We start from the raw sequence: 12,669 nt of genomic DNA on the forward strand, positions 1-12,669 counted from the left end.
GCATTGGCAGTGTTGTGGTGGAAATAAAGCACCATCGCTGGCCTTTCCAGACAGCTGTGGTTGTTGCATCATCGTTTCAGCTTCCCCTTTTAGCCTCTCTTCACGTGGAATGGTAACAGGGAGTACTTTGTCATGTCATCACACCATCCACCATCAGCAGACAGCCCTTCCCTCTCAGATCTCAACCCTTCACTGTGCTAAAGGCCATCGAAAGTCTGCAACTAATAGCCTAGATACACTAGACGACTTTGAAATCTTAACTGATTATGAAAAGACGGGAGTTTATAGTAAATTACTTTTTCATTAAGATTTTTTATCACAACTGAAAAACTCACTGAAATACATGTACATTACACCAGAGGTTCTCAAATGTTTTTCAGCCAAGGACCCCTTACAAGATAGAAAATATACCGGGGACCCCCTCATTCTGATTTGTGATTTTGGGCTAAGCTTAATTGTTTCCACGGTAACGTGCTTGACTTTTAATTTGATAGGTTTGTTATTAGAATGTAATCCATGAACCATTTTAGATTTAAAGCATAAACTATTTTCGTTGAACTATGAAGATTTTGCAAAAAATATATATATATTTTTTTTTATTACATTTACATTACGTCATTTAGCAGACGCTTTTGTTTTGTCCAAAGCGACTTACAATATCACAATTTGTCAACAGTACAGAAAACCACTATGCACACAATCAATGACAGCCAAGATATTTTGATAGACTAGCACCATGTAGGAAGTAGTTTGAGAAGGAATAAGTAACATGTAGCATTTTTTTTTTTAACACGTTCACTGCCAATGGCGAGTTGACTCGTCAAACACAATCCAACGGTTCACTGCCAATGACGAGTTGAGACGTCAAAAAAAATATATTTTTTTTTGACGGTGCTACGTGGATCAATGCCCCCCACGTCTCCTATAAAAATATTGGAAGTATTGAATGTGTATAATCTATTTTACCGACCAACTAAGTGGCGACAGTGCTCTCCCGACAGAGAGAAAGCCAACCAAAAACAGCCGCATGAGGAAGCCATTCTCAAGGAAATGGCTTGGCGATTTTACAGTCATCAGTCACCAGACTCGCCCGAGAGCGGCCGCGCCAGCAGCAGCACACCGAGAGCGGAGAGCGGTACCTGGGTGCTGGCGTGGGGGATTGCAAATTTGCATAATAGATTATGGGTGAAACACACTTTGAAACACCCGCAGAAAGGCCAGAATCGCACGCATTCCGAAAACCCAGAAACGAACGAGCCTCATTCTCATACTGTAGGCGAAAACGCTTTCACGCTGCTGCACACGGGCGCACAACGGTGGGGGGTTCCAAAAATAGACTGGGTGGGCAGCATAAAGCCTAGAATCGCACAAAGCTTCATCAAAGCTCTCAACCGAAAATCCAAGAAACGATTGAGCCCCATCCACAGTCCACACTCGCCACACTCGCCGACGAGGGGCCGCCAGAGAGGGAGGCTGCTCACTGCTCAGACAGGCAGGAGAAACTGGCTTGTGACAAACGCCACCAGACACGCCCACGGAGGGAGGAGTTTGAAGGAGAGGGTGTTCAGAACTATATTGTTCAGATGTCTGATCTCTCACTGATGCCAAAAATAAATGGTTAAAGTGACTGTTCTGCCTGTTTGATTGAATTTCACAAAACTGCGATTATCTCAGCTTCCTGTCTCAGACGCTGAAACCATGCTGTACTCAACGGCTAATATCTACATAACTACTAACTCTACAAACTAACTCTTTTAGACAGAGAAAGCACACATTCTATTAGTACTTTTGTGAACTTTGTGTTCACAAAGTCCAAGCAGAAAATTATCCTTGGCTCTTGTAAAATGAGCCAGAATCCTCAAAAAACGGCTTGGCAGAAGCTACCTACAGTAAAAAAAAAACGGCTGGCAGTGAATGTGTTAACACATTCAGTGCCACAGCGCTTCAGTAAAATTGTCTGGAGCCTGTGCCAGATTCACTTCCATTCAGTTGAAAACAGCTATAGAATTTTTTCTATTATGGCTATATTAACGGGGCTGGACTTTAATGAAACATTGAACACTCCTGCTTCTTCCAAAGAAGAAATTTTGTTTCTAGACAGTTCCATTATGAAATTACAGCCTCTCAAAAAAGTGCACTTTCAAGGGTTTTCTGTCGTTTTTTTTTTCTTTCCAAGATATAGCCCCTTTTATGAATACCTTTTGCACCCTAATTTCGAGCACATTCACTGACTCTGGCTGGTGTTTTCTGATGTGGTGGCGTGTGGTGTGGTTTCTGTGCAGCCACACACCCCTCTCTCCCCCCCCCCCCCCCCCCCCTCTCCACCTCTGAGCTGCGGGCTCCTCCCACACGCACAGAGTTTGCTTTCTCGACTCTGTTTTTGCCCCGGACAGATCCCAGCTTTGCTGCGCGCATCATTTCCTTGATGGGCATCAAGGAAATGATGCGCGCTGGCAAACGCGACTGAACGAAAAGGCTTGGCCCGTTCGGCTTCGGATGCTGGCTTTCTAGGAAATCGTGTGGAGATAGATAGAAGCATAAGAGCTCAGTTGTGAGCGCGGATGCAGCCGAGCCCACTCTCGCTGTAGACGGAGCAATATATACGGCTCTGGCAGAAAGCATGCATCGGTTTCCACGGCTTTCTCCGCTGTCTCCTGTACAAAGTAAAGGATCTGAGGTGGGTGGAGCAGCTCCTGTGACGATGTTTAAGGTGGCGCCGTGTGATCCCTTGAAGGGATTCATGCTCACTGGCTGGGTACGACCTTAAACAGCAGAATTATGGAATAATATGAATTATGATTTTAGGACGTCCACAGACGTCCTTGGCACTGAACGTTACTTTTTTTTAGGACGTGCACAGACGTCCTTGGCACTGAATGTGTTAATTAAAAAAAAAAAATCCTGAAAACTTTTCGCGGACCCCCTGGCAAAGTGCCACGGACCCCTGGGGGTCCGCGGACCGCCATTTGAGAACCACTGCATTACACGACTGGAATCACAGATTAAAATATACTACCCGACCGTGCGCCCAGCAAACTCACGTCTTCCAAGTTATAAGACCCACAACACAAATAACCAGCAAACTGATGTGACCATACTAACCATATGGAAGGTAGCCAATTTTAGTTTAAAAATAAAAGCGCTGTGTATTACTGCATGACTCACTACGGGTTAAAATTTACTTTTCGAAGCCACAACTTTATGGTAATTTAAAACACGTTTCTATGCAAATGTGTGTTTTTTTTTTTTGGTAGGCTACTTGGGGTATTTCGGATCACACCCACAAAAACGGTTGCAATGGTATACTTTTATTTTGGAAAATTGTAACGGGAAGCTTTGGTTTTATTTTCTGACTTAACCGTGAGCAACCGCATAGCGTGTTTGCTTCCCTGTATTATTCACGTGTGCCTTGGTATCAGAAATGGCTGCGTTTCCCAACAAAGAAGCTTCTTAACACATTCACTGCCAGCCATTTTTTTTTTTACTGTAGGTAGCTTCTGCCAGAGGGTTTTTTTGAGGATTCTGGCTCATCTTTCAAGACCCGAGGATTCTTTTCTGCTAAGATTTTGTGAACACAAAATATCTCAAAAGAACTAATAGAATGTGTGCTTTCTCTGTCTAAAAGAGTTAGTTTGTAGAGTTAGTAGTTATGTAGGCATTAGCACTTGAATACAGCATGGTTTCAGCGTCTGAAAATTTAAGCTGAGATAAATAGCTTTTTGTGAAATTCGATAGAACAGTCACTTTAACCATTCATTTTTGGCATCAGTAAGACGTCAGACATCTAAACAATAGTTTTGAACAGTAATTTCCTCCATAACAGCAGGAAACACCCCTCTACTTCAAACTCCTCCCTCCGTGTGTGTTCTTCTTGGCTGCAGCGGGCGTGTCACAAGCGAGTTGCTGCTGCTGCTGCTCCTGTCTGCTGGCGGCCGCTGGGCAAGTCTGGATGGGCTCGCTCGTTTCTTGGGGTTTCGGTTGAGAAACCCCAAGAAACGGGGTTTCTTTTGCGATTCTGGTCTTATTTATGCTGCGTGTTTCAAAGTGTGTTGCACCCATAATCTATTATGCAAATTTGCAATCCCCCACCGCCAGCAATCAGCGCGAAAGCGAAAGCGTTTTCGCCAATCCATTTTACTGTATGAGAATGGTTTCATCGCGCGTTCCCCTGCAGTTTTGGCTCGGCTTTTTCTAGAATGGAGAGCACTGTCGCCACTTAGTGGGTCGGTGGAATGGGTTGTACACGTTCGGTGGCTCCAATATTTTTATAGGAGACGTGGGGGGCGTTGATCCACGTCCCACCGTCAATTTTTTTTTTTTTTTTTAAGACGAGATATCTCGTCATTGGCAGTCAACCATTGGATTTTGTAAGCCGAGATATCTCGTCAATGGCAGTGAACGTGTTAAGGAGTTAAGAAGCTTCTTAAGGAGTTAAGAAGGCTCCAAAGAAGTGTTTCCCAAACGCCTTCTTAACAGCCTTCTTAACACATCGCTAAAGAAGGCTCTTAAGAAGCATCTTAACTGGAGCTGTCCACCATCTCGATGTGAGAGGTCCTCTGCGGCCCACTAGATGGCACTCTGAGCCCACCAGTGGGCCACGACCCAGTGGTTGAGAAACACTGTTGTAGAATAACCTAATCGTGGTCATGTTAAACAAGAACTTCTTCTATTAAACATTATTTATTTCAGACATGGACTGCAGTTCAAATTGCTTTATATACACAGCATACAACAAAATTGCGAGAAACACTACAGAATTTAGTTCTGTGAAAGGTGCTACTGTATATAAATCCACAACATTCTTATTATAAAAGGAATCCATTCTGATTAGAGGAATATAGCCTACGGTAAAACATTTAAAACACAAGTAACCATACATACAGGGGAGATTTTCAAGTGTTCCCCAATTTTAAACACTAAAGGGTGCATGAAAGAAAGGAAAAAGGGAAAAACACAAGAGGAACAGTGGACACAAGTATCTCCTTTTGCCTGACGCGGCTGGATCTGCCAGTGTTTCGTCATTAAGAAGGTGTTAAGAATGCCCCAGACCCTTCTTACAAAACCTTCTTAACGAAAGATCATCTTAGCGCTAAGAAGCTTTTGGGAAACGCAGCCTTCTTAACGGAAGATCATTTTAGGCTAAGAAGCAATCGGGAAACGCGTTGGCTTCGTTGGCTTCTTACGGGAGCCTTAAGAAGGGTCAAATAAGCTTCTTAGCGCTAAGAAGCTTTTGGGAAACGCATGCCTTCATAACGAAAGATCATCTTAGGCTAAGAAGCAATTGGGAAACGCGTTTGCTTCTTAAGGGGGCCTTAAGAAGGGTTAAAGAAGCTTCTTAGCGCTAAGAAGCTTTTGGGAAACGCAGCCAATATCTATTGTATGAAGAATGACTAGCAATTTGACTGCTTTTGGCTCATTGCCTCCTAGTTTTTAATTGGATATTGACGGGATTCCACATGCACGTGTGAGTTGAGTTGAGTTGGGTCGGGTCGGGTCGTTGCACCAGTTTACACTACGCAACTCAACGCGAGAAATTCAAACATGTTTGATATAATCGTTGTGGCTCTGACTGGCGTCGGGAGGCAGTTTATACTTGACGATTAGAAATCTGTACCCAAATTATACTAACAGATTTTGCTGACGACTGGCACAACAACTGTCGACAACAACTGCAGACTAGAGTCAACAAAGACAGACTGAGCCCAACTGGAAATCCTATGTAAAATCGGAGGGAAAGTCTTGTAGTGTATTTTAAGCTTAAAGTGATAATGGAAGATTTAAGTTTTCTTGTCTCTGACAACACCTATGGCCATGAGCAGCAGTGTTGGGAACGTTACTTTAAAAAAGTAATTAGTTATAGTTACTCACTACTTGTTCCAAAACGTAACTGAGTTAGTAACTGAATTACTCTATAATAAAAGTAACTAGTTACCAGGGAAAGTAACTATTTGCGTTATCTCCACCTTGAAAATGCCAAATTTTCATGGATTGCTGCAAACCTGAGGGTACCCTCACGGGCCCCTCGGGCCGACCAAAACGGGCCGAGGCCGGGCTTGTTTTTTATTTATTTTTAATTAATAGGTCCGGGGTCGGGCCGTTTCAATAATTCAATTAAATAATGTTGTATTAGCGTACTCGCTTGATTTTACACAGCGGAGCACAGTCAGACAAAGAGGAGTGCACAGACACTCCCCCAGCCACACACAGACCCTCACGTGACATTAGTAGCTGTAGACAGCTCCCGAAGAGAGATAGAGAGAGAAACAAGCCGTTTGTGCCGTGTCCGTCCATGTACAGCGAGCGGACAGCTCCCGAACACAGAGAGAGAGAGAGAGAGTCAAATAGAGAGACAGACAGAGAGAGGCTGCGCAGGACGGCCGCGCGGCGACGCAGCACGCGGAACAGAGAGGGAGAGAGATGTGTCATTATATCGTAATATTGGCTTCGGGCCTCGCAACTGGCTGGATTGGGCACGGGTCTGCATGTCACGGGCCGGGGAGGGCTCGGGCCGAAATTTCAGGCCCGCGCAGCTCTCTACTCCGGACTCGCCATTTCTGCTGCTTCCTCGAATCTGTTTGGTGTGTCTGTGTGTGTGTGTGTGTGTGTGTGTGTGTGTCGCCCGTGTCCTGACTCCTGGCTCGTGTGTAACACTGGCTCCGATTGGCTACCATGAAACACATGACTCTGCCTTAGCCAATCATAATCGTTTATCTCGTTATGTTAACCCACCCGGTCTCCTCACTTGACAACACTAGTGTAGGCTACGGGTAGTTTACTCAATAATTTCATAGTAACGCACCGCATTTAGCGTTCAGTAACGATAACGGCGTTGTAACGACGGAAACAGTAATTAGTTAGATTACCCCGTTACTGAAAAAATAACGGCGTTACCTAACGCCGTTCTTTTAAACGGCGTTATTCCAAACACTGATGAGCAGTAATTGCAGATGAGATCCACACAGTGGCGCATATGTGACGTGAAGGGTTTCTTCTTCTTCTTCTTAATACATTCAAGTAGGCCAGTGGGGGCAGTAATGCAACGCTTGGATACCAACCGCGCACACATCTGAAAAGAAGAAGAAGTTGGTCTGCGGTAGTTAGCAGAGCTATATGTCACAGTTCGTTAGTATGATGTTTGTCGGTTACCCCTGGTTACCACTGTTATGTGATTTATGACGTCGCGTGAGGCTGTCATGTGAAAGTGGGAGTTGAGGAGTGTAATCTATATGACGTGGCAATAGGCTGCGGCGGGGTCTCGCTGCCACTCTCTGCCCCACTCCGAACAAGGAAGACATGTTGTCTCTCCCACCTCCTGTTCTCTATAGAGAGCCCCAGGGATGACGCATTTTTGTAGTCGGAACACGGAAGTCCCGGACTTCCGGGTTCTTCACTGTTTCTGCCTATGGGATTTTTGAATGGTTTTTGGCGAGATGCTTCAAATAAGGTCTCTGGGCAACGCAAGCTTAATCAAACGCGAACCAGTGTTCAGCGGGATAATCTTCACACATGAGGACCACTTTCATGAGTTTTGAAGTGTAAATGCAAGCCCTAGAAGTAAAAAGCTTGTGCTAAGCTAATCCAGAACTACACACAGTGTCGCATAGGCTTCCACGTCACGTCACCGCTCAACCTGGAATGTTGTTGATGTGTGCGCTGCTGTGCACTGATTACCCCGGGCTGAACCAGGTGAAGGAAAGAGAATTTCCGTGTTGTCCTTTGAAGTGATGACGTTATTGACGTATAATATCCCCGTCGACTCAACAGTGTAGTCTCATTTAGCCGTTTGCTAGCTAGCCACCCTTTTAACGGCACGTAAAAGCTTAAACACTCATAAAAGTGGTCCTCATGTGTGAAGATTATCCCAATGAACACTGGTTCGCGTTTAATTAAGCTTGCATTGCCCAGAGACCTTATTTGAAGCATCTCGCCAAAAACCCATTCAAAAATCCCATAGGCGAAAACAGTGAAGAACCCGGAAGTGTTAGCATCGATGTTTTCCGGACTCATTCCTGGGGCTCTCTATTGCCTTTATTCCTTTCTTTATGGGTGTGAGTGTATGTGTGATATGTTTCTGTTAGCGTCTAAACTAATGAACGGAAGCTAGTTCTAGTCTAGCCTCCACACTCCGGCACTCCGTGCCGAAGCCACGCCGAAGCCATCACTCAGGACTGACGCCGAATTTCCAAGCTTGACGCTGAAGCCGTGAAGCCATGAGGCATGAAGTCAATGGGGGTTGTGGGCGGGTTCAGGGCGCGAGAGTAGGCGCTGAGAGGAAGAGAGAATTAAGGCGTCTTGTGTGAACAGTAAGGCATACTTTGAGCTTGTGCCTGCTTCAAGCTTCAGTTCTGCTTACGTTCAGCGTCCTGTGTGAACGAGGGCTAACTCGGTTCTTTGCCTTCCACTTCCTATTAGCAGTTGGCATCCTATTGTTATGTGTTCAGATCATGGTTGATTTGAGAGCTGCCAGTTTCAAGCTCCATTATTTTCCATTCAATCACTAAATCTCTATACCATCTACGATCAGCTCAATTTGGAAGAGCTGGCTCAGCAGATCAGTGAAATAGAGGCTGCCAACGAGGGACAACAACATGGAGAAGCATGGCACCTTGTGAACAAGGTGACTGGAATAAAGAAGTCACAGAGGGGCCAAATTGAGGGTAAGATCCCTGAAGATCTAGTGCAGAAGTGGTATAATCACTTTAAGAACCTGAGGAGGAGATCCCAACTATCCTTACCAACCCCGTCATCGACAGACCTTTCACCATAGCCAAGCTAACAAACTCCAAGAAAACACTAAAACAAAGAAAGGCAGCCGGCACAGATGGAATCTCCAGAGCAGAGGTGTTGAACAATTGCGACCTGGATGACATCCTCCTGGATTTTTGCAACACTGCATACATTAATGGAAGGAGGAAAACCAGAACAGTGGTCCCACACTAACATCATCCCTGTCCCAAATCTGGCACACTGTCCAAAACCGACAACTACCGCGGCATCAGCCTAACCTGTAGTCTGGCCAAACTTTACAACAGGCTTATCCTTAACAGGATCAGGGAGGCCATCGACCCCGGACTCAGGCCCAATCAAAATGGATTCAGGGAGAAACACACCACAGTTTCGCAGATCCTCGCTCTACGAAGAATCATAGAGGAGGATAAAAAGAACAACCGGCCTGCTGTCTTGACGTTCATTGACTTCAAAAAAGCATTTGACTCCGTACACCGGGGGAAAATGCAAAAAATCCTGAAGGCCTATGGAATCCCCCCTCGTCTTCTTAGAGCGATCGAGGCCACCACAGCACGTGTTGTCTCCCCAGATGGTGAGACAGAGAGCTGCTTGCAGTACTCCTGCAAGGTGACACTCTCCCCCTTCATCTTCACCATGGTCCTGGACTATGCCCTCCAGCAAGCTGTCAAGGACCATGAAGATTTTGGATTCCCCATCACACCAAGGAAGTCCAGAAGAGTTGGCCCAGTACAGCTAACTGATCTGGACTTTGCAGATGATATCACCTTGCTGTCAGATGAAATAGCAGATGCTCAAGAACTTCTGTCAAGAGTGGAGACAGAGTGCAATAAAGTAGGACTGTTGCTCAATGCCAAGAAAACGTACATGGCCTATAACACACCGGACCATGCCCCTTTGTGGACCGTGGAAGGAGCCCCACTCATGGGAGTCTATATGACTTTAAATATCTTGGCGCACGCATGGAGAGCTCGGAGGGAGACATAAAGGTACGACGAGCGCACGCATGGAAGGCGCTCAACGACACCAGGAAGATCTGGACCTCAAATCTATCAAGGAGCGGATCTTTGTCACTACCATAGAGACCATATTGCTCTATGGGTGTGAGACATGGACCCTCTCCAAGGCCACATCAAAATCTATCGACGGATGATACACGTGGATGCTGCGAATGGCATTTAACATCTGCTGGACGCAGCACGTCTCGAATAAGCATCTCTATGGTGACCTACCACCTCTCACTAGAAAAATAAGAGACAGGCGACTACAGCTAGCTGGACATTGCGCGAGACACCCTGGACTACCTGCTAGCCGAGTCATTCTGTGGGAGCCAACTCATGGAAGGATGAACACTGGGAGACCACTTAAGACCATGGTCAACACCCTAAACGAGGACTGCGAAGCTGCAACAACTGGGGAGCTGCGGTCCCTGATGGAAGCACAAGACATGTGGAAGGTCCGACATTGTGCCCGACGGCGGCCATCCTGGCCTGAGTCGACGCAGTGAGTGAGTGAGTCAATCACTAAAAGGTTTTGCTGCCATGGAATAAACAAATGTTACCAAACCTCTCAAATACACCCTGCTTGGCTAGAAAACTTGAATAATCCATGCACTAACTAACTAGGTTAGCCCACACAACTCTGTTTTATTTAAAGGTCCCATTCCGTGCAAAAGCTGTTTTTACTTGTAAATGCATATATACTGCTGTCAGCCCTCCCTGTAATGAGTGGTCACAAGCTCAGATCTGCCACAGTTGGATTTGTCCCTATCCAGCTTCCCCCTGCAGTCTCCTCCAAGCCACACCCCCACGCATACTGCGCGGGTCTCTCTCACACAAGCTACCTGCACCATTTTGTCTATAGCCACAAAATTAACACTTCTAGCTGGAGCGACGCCAACTGTACGTGATCCAGCAACTGCGGAGGTGCATTCGGTAAGTCTAGGCATTTTGAGATGTCCTCTTTAGCGTAGCAACGTTAAGTTAACGATAGCGTTAGTTGTAGACACAACCTAGCGTGCTGGTCCACAGACGCTAATCTGATTGGCCGCTGGGAGCCTGGGGCGGGCTCTCCCTCAGCGGCCAATGGGAACTGTTAGTTCTGAATATATTATAGAAACAGACCATTCTTGGGACGAGGAAGGGACAACTCCGTCACGACAAACGGGGTTGCTATATTTTCGACAAATTAATCCAGAATCATGTTTTATGGACCAGAGACACACGTTTTTAAGAGGTTACAGCTGCACGAATAGGGACCTTTAACTACAATGACCTCAGAGTCCGGGAGAATGCCACTACGTATGCTTCAGTCTGATATCAGGCTAACTATGGTTAGCATAGCAGTCAATATGAAGGCTTAGCATTTGAGCTAAGCGGGATTTACTGTATACATATTACCCAGCCTGGCTGCCAATAGCTTTCAAACCATGCCAGGCAAGCTAAAGCTTAGCTTCCTGGTCATCCAATGCATAGAAGAGAACTTAGGGAAGAGACTTCACCCACCTTGAGTCGCTCGAGCTCTCTCTGTTTGTTTAAACTTTACAGTCATACCACCGCAGGGAAGAAATCTGCAACACTTCCTTGTTTTCTGGCTGATCAAGTTTCTGGCAGTGTAGACGCCAGTTAACTTCCTAACTAGTCTCGCTGGCCAGCCTCCCCTCCCCTCCGTGAGAGTCGTCTGGCTGCATGGAAACAGGCAACTGGGATAAGCCCTCCCCTGCTGAACAGCTGCTCCCCATTAGAGTGACTGTTTCAGTCGCTGCCGGATGTCCGCTCCCGGCTTATTACAAGCTCTGTCATTGGCTCCGACCATGTCAATCAGAGCGGCTTCCGCTCCCTCCTCCCTGTGTGTCGCTGTAAATAGTGCCCTGCCGCCTCAGTGAAAACAACAACGCTAACTAGCTAGCAAGCTAACGGCAGAAACCTACACGCTAGCTCGTTGCTACATGCTGAAAATGGCAAGTTGGATTGTTGCAAACTATTTTCCAAGGGCACTGCCGCCAAGCGCCGCCCATCGCAATCCCACTATGGAGACCTGCGCCGCCAGACTCATCTCACGGTAGGGAGGGGAGGCTGGCCAGCGAGACTAATTTCCTCTAGACTGAATCGTATTTTCAACTTAAAGGTACATAGTGTAGCATTTCACTGGGATGGGGGATTTTTTTTACAGGAAATAATTACCGAGGTCCGGACCTCGGTGTTCTCATAGGTAGTGAGTGAGTGAACTTCACTCTTGAGTTGCATCAATCCTGGAAGTGGTTTTCCTTCAAAATTCAAATATTGTATTATGTTTTGGCAAGAAACAATAGTCGATCATTTCTAATTGAATTGAAAATAAATTTAGCAAGACTATGCTTTGCATAATCTATTGTTGTTAATTTTGGCTACTGCTTATCTGAGCTGAGACGGAGGTGGAAGGTACAGGGATACTCTCTGCCACTGGTTGCCAGAAGGTCACACGGTCACACATTCCCCAAGGTGAAACTCTATCTCCACACTGGAGCTTAGAGGAGATCCCTCTTCTCATCTATAAATGGATGTGTGTGTGTGCATGAGTGCGTGCGCACGTGTGCACGCGCACATGTTTTCTCAGTGTGTCATTCACAAATTACTCCAGTCTTACTTCCAGCCACAGACAGGAAGTTGGAAATGCATAGATTTTTTTCAAAGTAAAACAACAAAATAGTACATTGATTGTATTCCTTTATTCCACTTGGTTCTTACCAAAGACTAGAAAAAACATTTGGTCAATTCCAATGATTTAGAGTAGAAAAGTAGATTAAATTAGATGAAATTGGGGTTATGTGTGTTTGTGTATGTGGTCAGGGTGCTCAGTTTTCCCAATAACAATCAAGCTCCAGCGGTATTTAACTAGCACCAGTCGCTCCGTAACATTTAAAGAACAAGCAAACAAGGTTGTTAT

General features: G+C 45.7%; 1 protein-coding gene across 1 annotated transcript in view; it reads left to right on the forward strand.

Annotated features, from left to right (window-relative positions):
* The window catches only part of LOC310770810 (glycogen debranching enzyme-like), a gene marked incomplete at its 3' end in the record, with an annotated part of 125,254 nt that overhangs the window by 18,530 nt on the left and 94,055 nt on the right, over positions 1-12,669 (forward strand). The window lies entirely within an intron of this gene.

This window comes from Poromitra crassiceps (assembly GCF_964638095.1).
Source record: "Poromitra crassiceps genome assembly, chromosome: 2".
In the NCBI taxonomy this organism is placed as follows: domain Eukaryota; kingdom Metazoa; phylum Chordata; class Actinopteri; order Beryciformes; family Melamphaidae; genus Poromitra; species Poromitra crassiceps.